The sequence below is a fragment of the Pleurodeles waltl genome, chromosome 9 (assembly GCF_031143425.1).
Source record: "Pleurodeles waltl isolate 20211129_DDA chromosome 9, aPleWal1.hap1.20221129, whole genome shotgun sequence".
In the NCBI taxonomy this organism is placed as follows: Eukaryota; Metazoa; Chordata; class Amphibia; order Caudata; family Salamandridae; genus Pleurodeles; species Pleurodeles waltl.
The window spans coordinates 673,424,310-673,441,125 of NC_090448.1; the positions used below are offsets into that span (position 1 = coordinate 673,424,310).

Genomic DNA, 16,816 nt, shown 5'->3' on the forward strand with positions numbered 1-16,816 from the left:
CTACTTCCTTGTGCTCTTGCATTACTTTGCTGTTGTGGGTATTGTTGTTGGGTGGTCTCTGGAACTGACTCCACCGACATCGCAGTCATCTTACTGGCGACTACTACTAGAGCCCCTTCCGTTGCTCTCTTCTTTGCCAGTTTTGGGTGTACTAACTTGGCTACTGCTTTCTCCATTATCTCCTGCTTATTCTTGTCTCTCTCTTGTTTACTTTTTTACAAAAGTGTATTGTGTGCCTGGATTTCTGTCTAGGGTTTGGCCTCCAATGCCACTATATTATCAAGATTACCCTGCACATCAGAGGATAAACCCTTCTTTACTTCATTATAGAACAAAGCAGCATTTTACCCTGTTACTTCCTAACCCTGGCCTGCTTCCTGGGCAAGATTAGGGAATTGACATAGGCATCCTCACATGCCACAGCTCAGAGAGAACATAGAGCTGACAAGCATCAATGTGACTGTCTGGGCTGCCCTGCCCCACATATATTAATCCCAGAGCTATCCCTGCATAATCACTCCAGTACTGTCCTAAATGCTTGTTACTGGGGACATCTATATTTCCCTATTTTATCCTTAGCTGAAGACTAACTGGAATTCGCTGAGACCCTACTTAGGATGTTTGAACTGCCTTCCTTAGAATCTATGTTCCACTGGCCATTTATTTCCTGCCCTCCTTTGTGGAAATGTAAAGAAACATGTGCCTCACATTGACTAAACAAAATTATGCATTTTGAAAGTGGTACAACCTTTGATTAGTCTTGCTTACCACTAGTGCTCTTCTGACATGGATAAGAACTTTACCACTAGGGTTTGGATTTCTAAATTAGAATTGACTGTTTTCTTCTCAAAATCAATGACAAAGTTTCAGCCACTGGTGATGTCCTGCTGAGCTGCAGCTCTAGGAAGACTGGATCTCTACTGGCCTAAAGAAGAGTCTTGATGCCTTACCTTGCCGACTAGAGTGAGGCAACTGTCTGGATCTGCCTTGTGATTGATTTGAGATTCTGAACTTACCTTGGAGCCTCCTGAACTTGCTTCCACGTGGCCAAAACATCTAAGGATAGAGGGCATGGTAAAACTATTGAAAGATCATGCTGAGTGGTAAGCTTCCACTAACCTTGAAACCCCTAGAGTTACTTGAGCCTGTATCCCCTATCTGTACCGCAGTGTGGGACAAAAATATGCTTTCATTTTTTCCTTTGGTTTTGTCCCATTGGCATATTACCTTGACTCTAGTATTACACATCTATGGAAATATCACATTCTCAATGCAAAGTATGCCACTAACCCTAGAAACCATTTCCACCTAGTTCCAGTTGAATCCATTGAATCTGTCGAACACACCAGATATAGTGGGGCCTGCCATCAACCGAAAGAATCTTGCTGAAAGTAGTTATTTTTTAAATGTGTACCCACAAGGTTCAATACCCTTGGGGGACTTGTTATGAATGCTTAATACCTCAGTTGGATTAATGACCTGTGCCCCCTGTCAACAACCACAGATTTCACCAGTAGTCACTCAAACAGGACAACTGTGACTTTGAGGCATGTTACTTTTGCAACCTAGAAATCATTATCTTTGATTTTTGAAAATCCCAGTTTATTTCAGGAGTTGAATTTCTGGAGATTGTTCGTCAATCACTCATCAGAGAGATAAAGCCAACTGGGATGGGCTGACTTGCACATAGGGACACTAAACAACTAATTGAAAGGGTAGCCATACCAGAACACACTGACACCCATAATCCTTGGGGAAACTTTGCTCATAGTGAACAGGCGAGATCAAAAGTTTTTTTTTTTTTAGAGAATACAGCGGAATAGCAATCTGTGACTCATAGGCCCATAGTGCTATAAACCCTCATGGTGTTATTGATGAAGAGCTTTACTGTGTATGTGCTATATGACATTTAATGAAGGTCTCTCACTACCAGGCGAAGATATCCTCAAGCCCCTCCTCTTTGACAACAATACTGACGGTGTGCCGGGTTGCAGCCTTGACACTGTAAATCAGACCAAGAAGGATGGATATCGCAGTAGTGCCTTAGAACTGCAAGCTAGCATCTCAATAATTTCCTGGAATTTGGCAGGTATCAAACGTAAACTAGCCAATTCAGTTTGGCTAACCTATATTGGCAATCTTGATGTCTGCCTGTTTCAGGAAACTTGGGCAACCAGCAGGGTGTGCATCAATGGCTTTTCGACTTACAGTGTGGAAGCAAAGCCATCACTGACATTTGGTACAGCCACTGGTGTACTGTCAATCTTAGTTAAAAATGATATGTTTTGCCCGTATACTGCCCTAAACGTCGATTCCTCAGATATTTCTTCGGATTATACTCAGTTTTATGTGTGGGTTGAAACTAGAAGACAACAACATACTCTACGCCTCCCAGTCTGGATTCCGCAAGAACCACAGCACTGAGACCACCCTCATCGCCTGCACACACGACATCAGGACCAGAGTGGACAAGGGCAAGACTGTCGCCCTCATCCTCCTAGACCTCTCTGCAGCTTTCAACACTGTATGACACCAAATCCTCTGTGCACGCCTTTTTCACACCGGAATTCGCCACAAGGCCCTGGACTGGCTCACCTCCTTCCTCTCTGAAAGAACCCAAAGAGTTCACCTCCCTCCTTTCCGGTCTACAGCCACCAAGATCATCTGTGGGGTCCCCCAAGGATCCTCTCGCCAACATCTTCCGCCCCCACGGCATCACCATCATCTCATACGCTGATGACACCAGCTCATCATCTCCCTCACCAGGAACCCAGCCACGGCCAAGATTAACCTGCACGCCGGACTCCTCGACATCGCCAAATGGATGACAGCAAGCCACCTCAAATTAAACTCAAACAAAACAGAGATCATCATTTTTGGCCCCAACAAGACAGCATGGAACGACTCCTGTTGGCCCACCACCCTCGGACCACCCCTGACACCTACCACCCACGCACACAACCTTGGCATCGTTCTAGACTCTTCCCTCTCCCTGAATCAGGAAATCAACGCCATATCATACTCCTGCTTCAACACCCTTCGCATGCTATGCAAGACTTTCAAATGGATTCCTTTAGAAACAAGAAGAAGAGTCACCCACACCCTCGTTAGCAGCAGACTGGACTACGGCAACGCCCTCTACGAAGGGACCACAGCCAGGCTTCAAAGAAAACCCCAGCGAATCCAGAACGCAGCTGCACGTCTCATCCTCAACCTCCCTCCCCACAAACACATATCCACCCACCTCAGATCCCTACACTGGCTGCCCATCAACAAAAGGATCATTTTCAAAGTCTTTGTCCACGCTCACAAAGCCCTCCACGACACTGGACCGGCCTACCTTAATGAACGAGTAAACTTCCACATACCAACTCGACAGCTTCGCTCCGCCGACCTCGCCCTCGCTACAGTCCCCCACATCCAACTCACCACCTCCTGTGGCTGATCCTTCTCCCACCTCGCTTCCAAGACCTGGAACTCCCTCCCCACCAACCTACGCAAGACCCAGGACCTCCTAACCTTCAGAAAGCACCTTAAAACATGGCTTTTTGAGCAGTAACCGGCAAACCCCCCCCCCCCCCAGCGCCTTGAGACCCTACCGGGTGAGTAGTGCACTTAAGAAATTATTACTTGATCGATAATGAATGTCTATGGAAGGTCCGTCTCAGCTACCGGTGAGTCCCCTACTTTAACTTTATTAGATATGGTAATTGAGAAATAACAGCAGGATGCTAGGGTTATAGTTGTTGTTGGGAACTTTAATATCTCTTTAATAAATGAGTTAAAGGAGGGAGAGGACGAGCACTGGAATATCACCCTCCTTACAAGGAAACAGATCTTTTACCTGACGGCTCTGCCCTTCAGTTGATTTCTATATCCGTGGGTCTGGGCCTGAGGGCGTGTAACAGTTGGATCTGTTCTGACCGAGAGAGGTTACCTACCTTCAAGAGAGGCTTGTACCCAATTGCCATTGACCACGTCCAAAATGCTAGGCTCTGGTCTCTTCTGATGGGTATGAGAGTCAAAGTCTGGCCCGATAGTGACCGCAATTCTTTGGTGACATTACTTTCAGGCAAAGATTTACTTAGAACCCATACTGTTAAATATACTGTGGTACCTGAACATTTATTGACCAACGATCACCAGCGAGTCTCCTGGCCACAAGTAATGTCAAATCCTAAAGTGCTCTATGAGATTTTCAGTCTATTTATTGCCTCGCTGCCTGAATATCAAGATGTCTCTAGCGACGGTATCCCAATCCTAGATATTCACAATCCTTCTTTTGGTAAGTTACAAGACATCTTCTATAAGGAATCTGACTACAAAGGGACAGCTCCCTTCGAAAGAGGTTAGTTGGTGTGATGCAGACTGTAAGCAAGCAAAGAAATCACCAAGATCAGCTGTTAAAATCTGAGCACAGATTAAGGTCACTGATGCTAGGAGCTGCTATAAAACACCTCTTAATAGGGCTAACAGAAACTGGGACGATAAGGCTTGGCTAGACATGTTCCAGGCTGTTAAATTAAAAGATAATAGATAATGCTGGTGTACAGCCTTGCAGGGCATCAGTGAGGATGGGGTACTTTTATACGCCTTATTCAACCTGAAATCTGGGTCTCGCACTTCAGCTTACTGTATGCTCAGTACAGTTCTGTTGACCCACACCTGAGCCCAAATCTAATTCCCCACACTGACGATGCCCCACTAGTGCAATTTCTAAGCACTGATTTAATTTCTGTTATCCTTGAAGACACTGCTAATGCTATCTCCCTTCTAAAGTCGGCAAAAGCCCCTGGGCCTGACAAAATCCTGGGAGATGTCTTTAAATCAGAACTCCTAATCTGGGCCAGTTATATCAAACTACTGTCAAATGCTTTTGCGGCGGGGGAGATCCCTAATTCCTGGAAGGGGGCAGCGGTTATTCCAGTTTAAAACAAACATTGGCAAAGCCAATAGGTTCCACCTCTATGCAATCTATTGATTTTTGTCAATGTTTTTAGACATGTCACACAGCAGCGCAGGTGGGCATGAGCACGGATAGGTGTGGCCCCTTCCCGTCGGCGGTAGGCGGAGGAGTGTTCGACATAAGGGAGTGGTAGTAACAGCAGTCAGACTGCAGAGTAATGAAGCGGGCCGTGGGCTCTTTACTGTGTCATCCGCAACTTGAGAAGGTTAACTACTCTTGTGGAAGTACACTGGCCATCAACCAATAATGAGTGAACAGAAGCTGTACTTGGTCCCGACTCTACTTGATGACATTGATGGCAAAAGCTGAGCAGGAACTTAAAGCAGACGATGTGAGACGACATGCTGGCAAATGGGAACCAAGTAAATGAGATTGACATTTGAATGAATGAATGAATGGTAAGTTCAAGTAAGTGAGGAGTGGGTTCAAAGCCCCTTTTAAGATTTTTTTCTTTGCACAAAAGATTTTGCAAGCATGTGCATGCAGGCAAAACTTAAAAAGGGTGACCCCGGTGTTTGTTCCAATTATAGGCCTTGTTAGCCTTATAGACAACTTGCAGAAAATCTTTGGAAGGCAAGTGCTTGAGAAATTACTAAATTGGGTAGAAAAAGATTTTATTTTATTACCTTTATTAGCAGGGTTTCCTCTAGGATAAGCAGCTCTGACCAGGTTTTTAGATTTTCCTTATTATACTGGAAAGATGCACGTCTACTAAAGCAAAAGCTTTATGTTGCCTTTGTTGATCTCATGGCTGCATTCGATATTGTTCCCCTAGAGAATCAGTGGAGGGTTTTGGTAGGTATGGGTGTATGGAGAATTTGGTAAATCTCATTGCTAAACGGCATGCAAAGACCTACTTTCGGATTCGCTCGGGCAGTAGGTGGGAGTTAGTGGACCATATGAAGATCTCAAAAAAGGGTGATCGTCTGGGTTGCGTCCTAGCTCCAACTTTGTTCAGCTTATATATAAATGATGATGTAAGTGACCTGATGGACTGTAGGAATTATTACCCTGCTTTAAATTGCAAAAAAAGTGCTCACTCTCCTTTTTTCAGATGATTTACTCCTTATTTCTAAAACCACTATGGGCCTGCAGGTCTAATTGAGAGGTTTATGGGATTCTGCGTAAACAGAGGTCTGGAATTGAACATTAGGAAATCGAAATTTATGGTGTTTGGAGCTGAGATAGTTAGGAACTGCTAGATTAGAGTAGGTACAGAATCCATAGGAACAGTACACAGGTTTGACAACCTCGGGGTTAAATTACCTAACAAACTGAAGTGGGAATCACAACTCAACAAAAGCATGCTGTTGATACAGCACAGAGGTATGTAATTCTTCTCGTCCACCGGAAAACAAGACCTTGTTCATTTTCCCCAGCGCTAGAAGTCTATTTAGTCATTGCGGAAAACAACTTTACTAGGTCATTGGTTTCTGTTCCTGCCAGCACCCCCACCCTCTGATTCCACTCTTTTTTTTACCTCAGCTTCAAGAGAATATCAAACTTGGTTGCCTTAAAGCCTCTGTTATATTGGACATACCCCGGAGTTGTTAGACTCCCTAAATGAACCAATGCAGATGAGCAGTGCCATGCAGGTCCTGTTGCTAAAGTTTGTATTAAATTTGCTCCAAACTCGAGGCCAGCAAAACTTGCGGTGAGACCCTAGAAGTATTTGCAAAGCAGCAAATCATGGTTTTAAGTCCCACCATTGGGCCTATCTTCACGATCAGTAAATCAGGATTGGCTGCAATGGGCACCTGACCAGAAATATTATTGATTTTAAAATCTCACCAGGCTTCAAATCATTTCTTGATACCATTACACCACAACAAACGAATGCCTATGTGTGCGATTTTCGGTTGGCACCCTACCACTGAAATCCAGTACGAGCAGGTGGCAGAGCGATTTGGGCAACACCCGGTGTCCTGCATGTGGCCTGGCCACTGAAACTGTGGAACATGTGTTATTTTTTTCCCTCTGAGTATTTGGGCTTTCGCCAGAAATGGATTTGTCCACTGTGTCTAAACATGGGGATTACTCGCTACTCAACTGCCCTAAGGATACTAAAAAGTTATACTTCCACTGCTGTTGTGTATGGCATAAGCATGCAAGGTTTGTACTTCATCCAGTTTCTGATCAGCACACTGGTCCATATTATTTCCGGTCATAATACTGTGGAAGTTCTGGCACTGACCAGCTTCTAGTGAACAGGCAGGCCACATAACTATATGTCTTGGTATTGCATTTACTATCGCTTCTTGCACCTTATCAATCTGCACTTAAGCCCCTTTTACTACGTTGTGATCCTTGCACTGTACCTTGTGAACGTACCGTTCACTGCTGATCTTGTAAATAACTTCATGTTACTTTAGTATATACGGGATATTGTAACTGATCTGTCTGACTTGTTGAAGAACTACTTTTTAACTGTGTTCATTTTACATTTTAATCGTTTTACTGTGTGCATCTTTTTTGTTATTTTATTTTAATATCTAGCATATGTTTACATTGATGAACTTTGTTGGTTATGTCAACCGAATAAAGTATTTGAAATTTAAAAAATGAAAAAAAATTCAGGTTGGCCCCGGAAGATGCTATTACTCTCCGCGTCTGCATGTTCGTCGTGCTAACTTCCCTTCTTTATATATCTATAAAAAATATTTTTTGAGTAGTTATACCTGTGTCTGGACATCATATTTATTGAGGGCATTACTTTGTCAACCTGTATCTGAGTTCCAGGCCTATCACCTCCTGAAGTAAGCCTCGTTGCAGTTACCCAAAAAGAGAGTCCTCGAATGGAGTACAGATGTACGTGTGCCTAGGGAATCAATTATCAGATGAAGGGCAGCAGGTCAACCATGCATTCAGTGCACAGTACACAATGATTATCCAAGCGGTTGTTCAGTATTTGCGTTTGATGCTCATTCAATTAGTAATGATATATGTTTGTATCACATTTGAAGCACCATATTAATGCACTGCTTACACCTCCTTGTCTCTTAATTAGCGCTCGGAATGTGTGCACATGCAGCGCATCTCTATTGTGGCCCAAGCTGGTCATCAGAAATGTGTCATTAATCTATTTTATGTATGTTGACTCTGAGCACTATTGTATTCTATCCCCGGAATTGCTTAGCTTTGTGTTTAAAAAACAAAAATCTGTAGGAACCATGTAGTTCATGTACCAGGTTGAAACTTTGGCCGCTAAAATGTACCGTGGTGGTGCTCTTGGAAACTAAATAGTACTTGGGTTGTGTGCAGGTTGACCTTTTGGAGCTCATGATCTATACCATCTAGTGACATGGGATCTCAAATGTATGCCACACGTCGTGCCTTTGGTATAGGGTCGTTCCAGTGGCCATTTGTGTATCACCAAACATGTATGTATATTGTATCTGCTGTCTCCTGGTTGGATTGTTTTTAGGCCACCAATTGGCCCGTCCTGGGATTTGTTGTTCCTTAGATGCATTGGGGCGATAGGCAGTGCGCTGCCTTTTCTTTACTACTTTTCTTGGCGGTTCTGAAGCTTACTTGGGTTCCAGGTCAGGTCATTAACGGTTTTGTGCTCTGTGTTTGGACTGTCTCTCTGATGGTTCAAAAGTTGTACAAGGTCGCTGACTGGTGCGTGTGTTAAGCCAGGCACTTTGAGCCCAGGTTAAATATGCACACAAAGTTATTTTCCCGTCATTTTGTTTGGGTGAAGCCAGTCACGAGTTTTTTTTATTATCGTAATAATATTAAGCATTGGTCTGTGTGCAGTACTATTTTGTGGTTGCTGAATAATACCTGCAATTGCCTTCTACCTACTCTCTGCTGAACCGAGCCGTAGGCCAGGTGGATTTATCACGGCATGTGCCACATCGCCATCAAAGTCCCTACCTTCCGTTTTATGTCACCATCGTGGCCTCGGGCCTGGGTGACTGATATACAGTAGATCCGTTGTGATCTACCCCCGTGTTCTGATTCCCTGGGTGGAACCCAGATTGTGGCTTGTCTCCCTTGTTCTGGTTCTGCAGTCCTTAACGTGGTTGTTCTTTGCCTTTAGTCACTAGTGGCAGGCTTTTGTCATGGGTCACGTGGTCCTACGTAGGTGGTTCCCAATACCCGGTGCGGTACTTCAGTGAGCATTATCTGTGTTGTACTGTACCTGAATCAGCTGGTGGTACGCGCATCATGTTTCGGTTCACTGGTGGTCTTCAGGTTGTGTTGTTGAACAGTCATTGATAAGTGTATTGTGTCCGAAGATAACCGGTCTGTGTTTTTTGTTCGTTGTAGGGGTCCAGCCCATCCTAGTCATTGGGTGGTACCTGGCTTGTGTCCGGGGTCAGTGGGATCTCCTCTTGACCCATCGGACCAGGAAGGGCACCGCAGAGGTCCACCCTTCCGAGGAAGATATATTTGTCGCCCTCTCGCTGGAAACTGTCCAGCCGCCAAACAGGATGGACGGACAAGCCGGGAGCAGCGAGTCTTTCAGGAAGCCCATGTCACGCCGTGTGTTCGCATTCGGAGGAAAACGACACACTTCTGATGTTTATCAGGCGCTGGGGGAGAGGATGAGAGTGCGGCTGCTTCTCACTCCCCTCCAGCCTGCCGCCGAGGAGGGACGCGCTGCGGGCTTGTAGCCGGGCAGTAACTGCCCAGCCACCGCGAGGACGCTCGGCCTGCAATCGGTAAGGCTGCTGAGTGGATGAAGGCTCCTGCTTCAGACACCGTGCGGAAAATATTCGGGACAATTATTCTCCTTCATTGGCGGATACAATCAGGCCCAGGTAGACGAGAAATTATAGCAACATGACATCTACAGTTATGTTTTGTTTGTGAAGCGCATTATCACTCGCAAGGGTATCCTGGCGTTGTAGGTGTCACACAGTGTTAGGACACTGCAAAGCTGATAGCAAGCGCTATATAAAAGCCCATTATTAGTTGTAGTATTTTAGGTCGCTGTGTAGCACTGTTTTTTTCTAGTGTCTGACTCCTTCGCTGTGTACGGGCCGATCTTCTGAGCCGCCATTTGAAGTGAACAGCACAGGTATGTACGTCTGCGCCTCCAGAAGTTATCAGTACCGATAAGAGGTGTCTTCAAGGTGTTCAATCCCATAGCAAAGTCCATATTATGCAGTGATTCAAAGGGGCGAGGTTGTTGACTGGGTAAGAAATGTGTATATTTGACACATTTGAACCTTTGACGAGGTACCGAGTCAGCGCTATTTAATGGGAGCCTGCTCCTTGAAGGGACAGTGTTTGAACGTGCATGGTAGTTCAGTGGTAACTTAAGGGAATGTCTCTTCGCAGACGGGTCGGTATGTATGTATTTATGAATTGTATTTATAGTGTATGCCAGTGATTGAAATGGAAAAATAGAAGTGCCGGTACTCTATCAGAGTACCTGCTTGTTTCTGAGAAGTGCTGGTACTCTCCAATGAAAAGTATTACGTTTTTCTTAAGAAGTGCAGGTACTCTCCCTATCAAAATAAAAAAAATTGCCGGTACTCAGTACCGGACAGTACCGGCCCATTTAAAGCACTGGTGTATGCCCTTTACCAATATGGCACTGTCATGTTTGGATTCATAAGCCTGCAATAGGAAAGAACGAACGCGCGTGAATAGGACCCTGTCCAGGTAGGGGTGGCAGTGGCCGCCTGCAGAAGCTCGGTTGACACTGGAGTGTGCATGTTAAGGGGCAGAGGAGACGTCTCGAGGGAACCAGGGTCTGAAAGGGAAGGAGTGGTGGTTGGCTCACCCGCCCAGGGATAAAGCTGGAGACACAGTTGAATCTGCAGTCATCTGGGGCAGAGTGGGGTCTGCTTTTCTGTGGCAGCACTGATATGGGCTCGATTTGCTCATCCGATCTACTTTGATATTCGGGTGGTTGGGAAAATTGACTGCAGTGTCATCAGCCAACAGATTGTTTTGTTGTTGCACAATCTCTTCCGTGATTGTTTGTTATCCAACAGGGGACGTAGCACCCTCGGGAAGTGTGTTTCGGGGGAGGGCGGTTGGGGGGGCATACTCCGCAACCGAGTGTAGTAAAGAGGGGCTTAGCTATCATTGTTCAATATAACAGGTACAGTGGCGCCGGGACCCAGGGCTGTGAGGCACGCACTGTCTTCCAATTATGGCCGTGTTTTACTACCCACCCGGCGTCGGAGGCATTATCTATGTTTCCGTTAGATGCCATTGCAGCTTTGCTACGCAACTGGAAAGACAGTGCAATAGAAGACACTCGCTACTCGATGTTTACTGGTTAACCACATATATGACATTAGCACGGTCGCGACGGTAACGTGCTCTTGGGCTCTAGTAGCTGGGTTTGGGTGGAGGAGTGAGGGGATACTAAATGTGCAGTTAACAGTGACTACATTGGAAGACCAGGGCTATTGACACCAGGTTGATGGTGTTGAACTGCCTAGTAAGTAGGGATGTCAAGGGAGCAGAAGGTGCTAAACAACTGGGCCTCGTCCACAGGCCCTATCAGCACACCGCGACGCTGGAGCGTTATTTTTTGACACTCCCGTGGTGCAGTTTACCATCCCATATTTACAAAGCCACCTTCCGTGGCTTTTCGTGTCATTGTAAATATGAGCCGCTTCCACGCATAAGACTGCGTGAAAGGGACGTTCCATGGGGGTTGCTGTGGGTGTTTCCACCCAACACCAATGGAACGCTAAGGAATCTGACTCATTCCCAGATTTACAAGTCTGGGAATGTGTCCGATTCCTAGCCACCTCAGAGGTGGCTTGGAAGTGACGCAACAGGGAGAAATATCTTTATTTCTCTCAGTTTTTCCTCTTTCTGTGTGTGCTGTATTCTGCAGCACACATAGAAAGAGGAAAACACCTCTCTTGATTGTTTTTGTGCAGGAAGGTGTGCCTTCCTGCACAAAAACAATCACCCCCACAACGCAGACATCCTTGCACCATGATGCAAGGGTGCCTCTGTTGGCGCTAGGCAGCAATTTGTGCGCCAGCGCAGGGGAGAGGACAGAAATGCGCCGTATTTTGGATATACCGCACATTTCTGCCCTTTCCAGGTGGTGCAGGGCGGCGCTACAAGACACTTGGGGGCATATTTATACTCCGTTTGCGCTGAATTTGCGTCGTTTTTTTCGACGCAAATTCGGCGCAAAACTAACGGCATATTTATACTTTGGCGTTAGACGCGTCTAGCGCCAAAGTATGAGGAAAGAGCGTCATTTTTTTGCGTGAACGCCTTCCTTGCGTTAATGAGATGCAAGGTAGGCGTTCCCGTCTAAAAAAATGACTGTGACGCAAATGCGTCGTATTTATACTCCCGGGCAAAAATCACGCCCGGGAGTGGGCGGGGCAAAAAACCCCGCATTTGTGCCGGATTTTAACGCCTGGGTCAGGGCAGGCGTTAAGGGACCTGTGGGCTCAAAATGAGCCCACAGCTGCCCTCCCATGCCCCCAGGGACCCCCCCTGCCACCCTTGCCCACCCCAGGAGGACACCCAAGGATGGAGGGACCCATCCCAGGGACATTCAGGTAAGTTCAGGTAAGTATAATTATTTATTTTTTTAATATTTATTTTTGGCATAGGGGGGCCTGATTTGTGCCCCCCTACATGCCTCAATGCCCAATGACCATGCCCAGGGGACATAAGTCCCATGGGCATGGCCATTGGGCAAGGGGGCATGACTCCTGTCTTTACTAAGACAGGAGTCATGTAAATGGCGTCTGGGCGTCGTTAAAAATGGCGCAAATCGGGTGGAGGCGATTTTTTGCCGTCAACCTGACTTGCACCATTTTAAGACGCACTAACGCCATTTTCACCAACGCCGGCGCTGCCTGGTGTACGTGTTTTTTTTCCACGCACACCAGGCAGCGCCGGTTAACGCCATTCAATAAATACGGCGCCTGCATGGCGCTTCAGAATGGCGTTAGCCGGCGCTAAACTTTTTGATGCTAAACTGCGTTAGCGCAGTTTAGCGTCAAAAAGTATAAATACGGGCCTTGAAGCGCCGCCCTGCGCCACGGGGCTTGTGAATAAGCCCAATGAGTTTTAAGTGTGAGTGGTTTTAGCTAGTTCCCAAATGAAAGAACATGTGTTGTTATTTTTACTGGTGAGGGCCGGGGTAGTTATCTGGGGAGGTGGATAGGAGACTTGGGACAAGCTGCAACCATACATGGTGCAGCATGCTCTCCGTGTGGGTAAGCGCCTCAAAGCTCCACATAGGCGCACTAAGTGTTGTACAAATTGTACAGTATAGTACAATAGAATGTAGTACCCCAAACCGGTAACTGAATTGACTCCGTGAAGCTCGCTCAACAATCCAGTCAGTCTATTTCAGAGCCATGTTCTGTTTGTTGCTGAGCTGTCATCTGTATATTTGTGTAAATTTCTTTAGCAGCCAGGGGCTTGGCTAACTGTAGTGCAGCAGGTGCATTGGCACCGAGGCACAGCGGAGCAAGAAGCCCACTTTCCTGAGATTACGAATTGGGCGGGCGGGGAGAATATATCGTGTTCAGATTTCGGACTGTGGGGACGCAGGGGACAATACCTCCGATCAGTGTTAGGAGGAGAAACTGGAGACTAAACAGCCGTGATCATACGTCTCCAAAGGCATGCTTCACATGCCATGATTCTTCTTGAAGCACTGTAATTTGAGGTCTAAGGGGCGAGCGAGGGAGTGGGAGGGAATCCATGACGTCTTTGTTTTAATCAAATTGCTGTGATTGAGGGGTTGAGCCTCTCATTCTTAGACAAGTAATAAAATGAACATAACATTTTAACTCCGAAACCCGCAGCCAGTGCTTTTGAATTGCGATATGCCAAATACCAAGTCTACCTAGCCCTGATGCCACCTCAGGCTTCCGTAATCTCCATCTAGATAGTCCCTGCTTCTTTATTTTACACTTGCTAGCTATATTTTCATCCCTGCTTTCTGCCTTTGTCGCTGTTTCATGTCTTTCTCTTCCTCCTCCTTGCCCCTCCTTGTGTTTTTCTCTCTCTTGCTTTGCATCAGACCTGTTCAGGGAAAATAAGTCCAGATCCCCAAAAGTAAGTGCTGTTGGGCCCTAGTAAGCACTGGGTTTGAGTCTCCACAAGACTGTTTGTGTCCCTCCCAAAATGTAGTGTCTCCTACGCTGTTTGCCACTTCACAATCAGTGGCTATTTAGTAGAAAACTAAGGGATGGGGCAGTTCCTTTCCTTGTGTTAGGCCCCGTGGAGCCCCTACTGTGCCAGTATTGGGAGCTGTTACAAGAGCTAGACATTTAGCGCAGAATATCTCATATTCACTGCTACGGTTAGTGTGCTACTGGTATGCAAAGCACAGCTTCGAGTCCCTCAAGTCTATTCCGTTTGTTACCCTTCTGATGTTGGTAAAATGATGTTCGAATGCTGTATTATTAATAACGTTTAACAGCTCGTATTTATCTACAGTGTTAAAAGACCAACTCTGTCAAGTTCACGATACAGAAACATAATTATTTGTGATGCAAAAAACGATGGGCTTGGTGGCTGCAAGAGGTTGTGGAGAGCTTGAGACCGTTCACCAGCGAGCATGTGAAATATGGAATAACGTGGCAAATGTAAACCTCCACAACAGCTTTACACCTCATTGGCTAAAGGGTCCATAGCCATGCCACTCAGTAATGTCTGCTCTGATGGTAATGCTTTGCTCACATAGGGTCTGAGGTGTGGTAATCCATACTGTGAATTGTACTTTTGAAGAGTGTTTTCAACTTGTCTTACAGCAAGGCTTGTTCCTTCTAACTCACGAAGTTTTTAAGGTCTTGCCTACCAGATAGTGCAAGCTGCAGTGCTTAATTTGAGCTGGTGGTTTTTGGTGCTTGGCATTCTCACTTTATTCTCACAGTCTACCACATGGTGGCACTGTCTATCAAATTTTGAACTGAGCATCCAGAAACTGTTTAATACTTCAATTTACATTAAAAATGAATAATATCTGCAGACAGTGTCATTCTTATAGCTTTGGGTGGCCTGGAATACTCAGAATTGTACATTTGTAGAAGCAAGATGGTTATTAGTTATGTTGGTTCTAACATTGGCAACACTGCAGGTTCAATGGGTGGTGCATGATTCAGGGACCACTGAAGAAGGGCTCAACATTTACATTTTAACAAATTAAGCACTGACAAAGCTGTGTGGTTGTAAAAGATCTAGTATCAGCTTACCAAGAACGTATTTTGGTTGGCTTTATTGTCACTCCCATTTACTTGCTTCTTATTCAGAGACATGCCTACCTCTTCTCGTGTTTGTCCTTCCTCTTGAACATAGTCTATTTACTGTTTTTTTGATTAGCTGACTTGTGTCCTTCCACTGCTCATTCTTAGGTCTTGCCTAACAGACTGCGCAAGCTGTCTGGTTGCGAAAGATCTATTAAGGGCTTACCAAGAACTTAAATGGTTGGTTTAGTTGTCAATCTCATGTGCATGCTTCTTATTCAGTGACTTGCTCTTCTTGTGTTTGTCCCTCCACTAAAGCATAACTTTTTTACCATCCGAATGGCTGACATCTATCATTCTACTGCGCCCTTTAAGAGAACTACTTTTTAATTTTTTGTTAAGCACTCCAAAAGAGTGCATGTGTTTTCCAGATCTCTTCCATGTGTGCTTCTCCCCCCAAATACCAGCATGATTGCCCATATTGCTGTCTCCCTTTGTGCTGCTCTCTCTCTCTTTTGTCTATGACTACCCCACCAGCACTCTGTGTTTCTCTCTCCCTTATGCACTTCTCTCCTCTGCCCCAGCTCTCTATGTTGTTCACTGCACCATGTGCTTCTCCCTATCCATGTACTGATCTATCACTCATGTGCTGGGCTCCACTCCTCAGCCACACACACACACACACTCCATTGCTTCCCCACTTTCTCAGTCAGAATTTATTTTAGGCTTTTTCACAATAAAATGTATTGTTTTACTAATTCAAGTGCCGTCCACCATCTTGGATTGGTGCCTACAGAACAATGTGACCGTCAGCAGAGGTTGTGTCATTGTGCCTGCTGTTTTTTTTGTTTGTTACAATTTTTTGCAATTACTGTGCAGCTTCAATAAACAGCAATTTGCTATAGGTCTGAAAATTGCACTGCCGATGCTTGTTACAGAAAAAGAGCACGCCAGGCAAAAACCAGTGATGAGTTTCATGACTAGAAATGTTTCTTTCAGAGTTGTGATTGCAGCAGTGTTGAGAGCCATCATGTGGTGTGATTATGTCCCTGGGAGTTGTTGACCAAACTCTACCTTCTGCTAACATGAGAGTTTGTGCAAGATTCATTTTGCGGCAATGAAAAAAACATGTCTGACTTTAGCATAATAATGAACTGGGTTTTAGTTTGGTGGGCACTACTGAGCATGCTCATGGCATTGGTGATAGTGGCACAGTAAATCTCTATCTTTTGGGTGTGTGTCAGAGCCGCAATACATTGACATGGCTGTCTCTTTAAGGTAAATTTGAAGCAATGGCAGTAATGGGTGGCTTGTAGTGATGGAGTACATCAAAGTATGTAGTCCTGAGAGGTGAACAATATTATCTAAGCACATCCACCCTTTGATTATACCATTTCTAAATATGGTGCCAACCCTTGGAGCGGGCTTTCTCCTCTAGAAATATATTGCTAAACCTTTTTTCTGCTTTACTTGATGCATCTGCACATTCCAGCCCAACTGATCTTACAATATAAGCTGAACAGTGGCTTGCCATGTGTTTAGTGCAATAATATTTCAGCAACACAAAAGGATGATGGATGGAGTGCTGAACAATGCAAACACTCACCCCCAGTCACAGATCTGGGTTTAATCCATTGTTCTTTTGCTCACCATGCCACCCCAGTTTGGACCCAGCCATATGCAAATCAGTCTTGACCCTGTT

At 45.4% G+C, this 16,816-nt stretch overlaps 1 protein-coding gene across 4 annotated transcripts in view; it reads left to right on the forward strand.

Moving 5' to 3' along the window:
* The window catches only part of EXOC3L2 (exocyst complex component 3 like 2), a 457,018-nt gene that overhangs the window by 205,451 nt on the left and 234,751 nt on the right, over positions 1 to 16,816 (forward strand). Inside the window, exon 1 of one of the 4 annotated variants that reach the window (XM_069207754.1) lies at positions 9,460 to 9,735. The exons of 2 other annotated variants lie outside the window; for them this stretch is intronic. The gene's annotated coding sequence lies outside the window, so the exon portion shown is untranslated. Of the gene's footprint in view, positions 1 to 9,459; positions 9,736 to 16,816 lie in introns of those variants that run through there. One more of the 4 variants, XM_069207756.1, reaches the window with a different exon arrangement.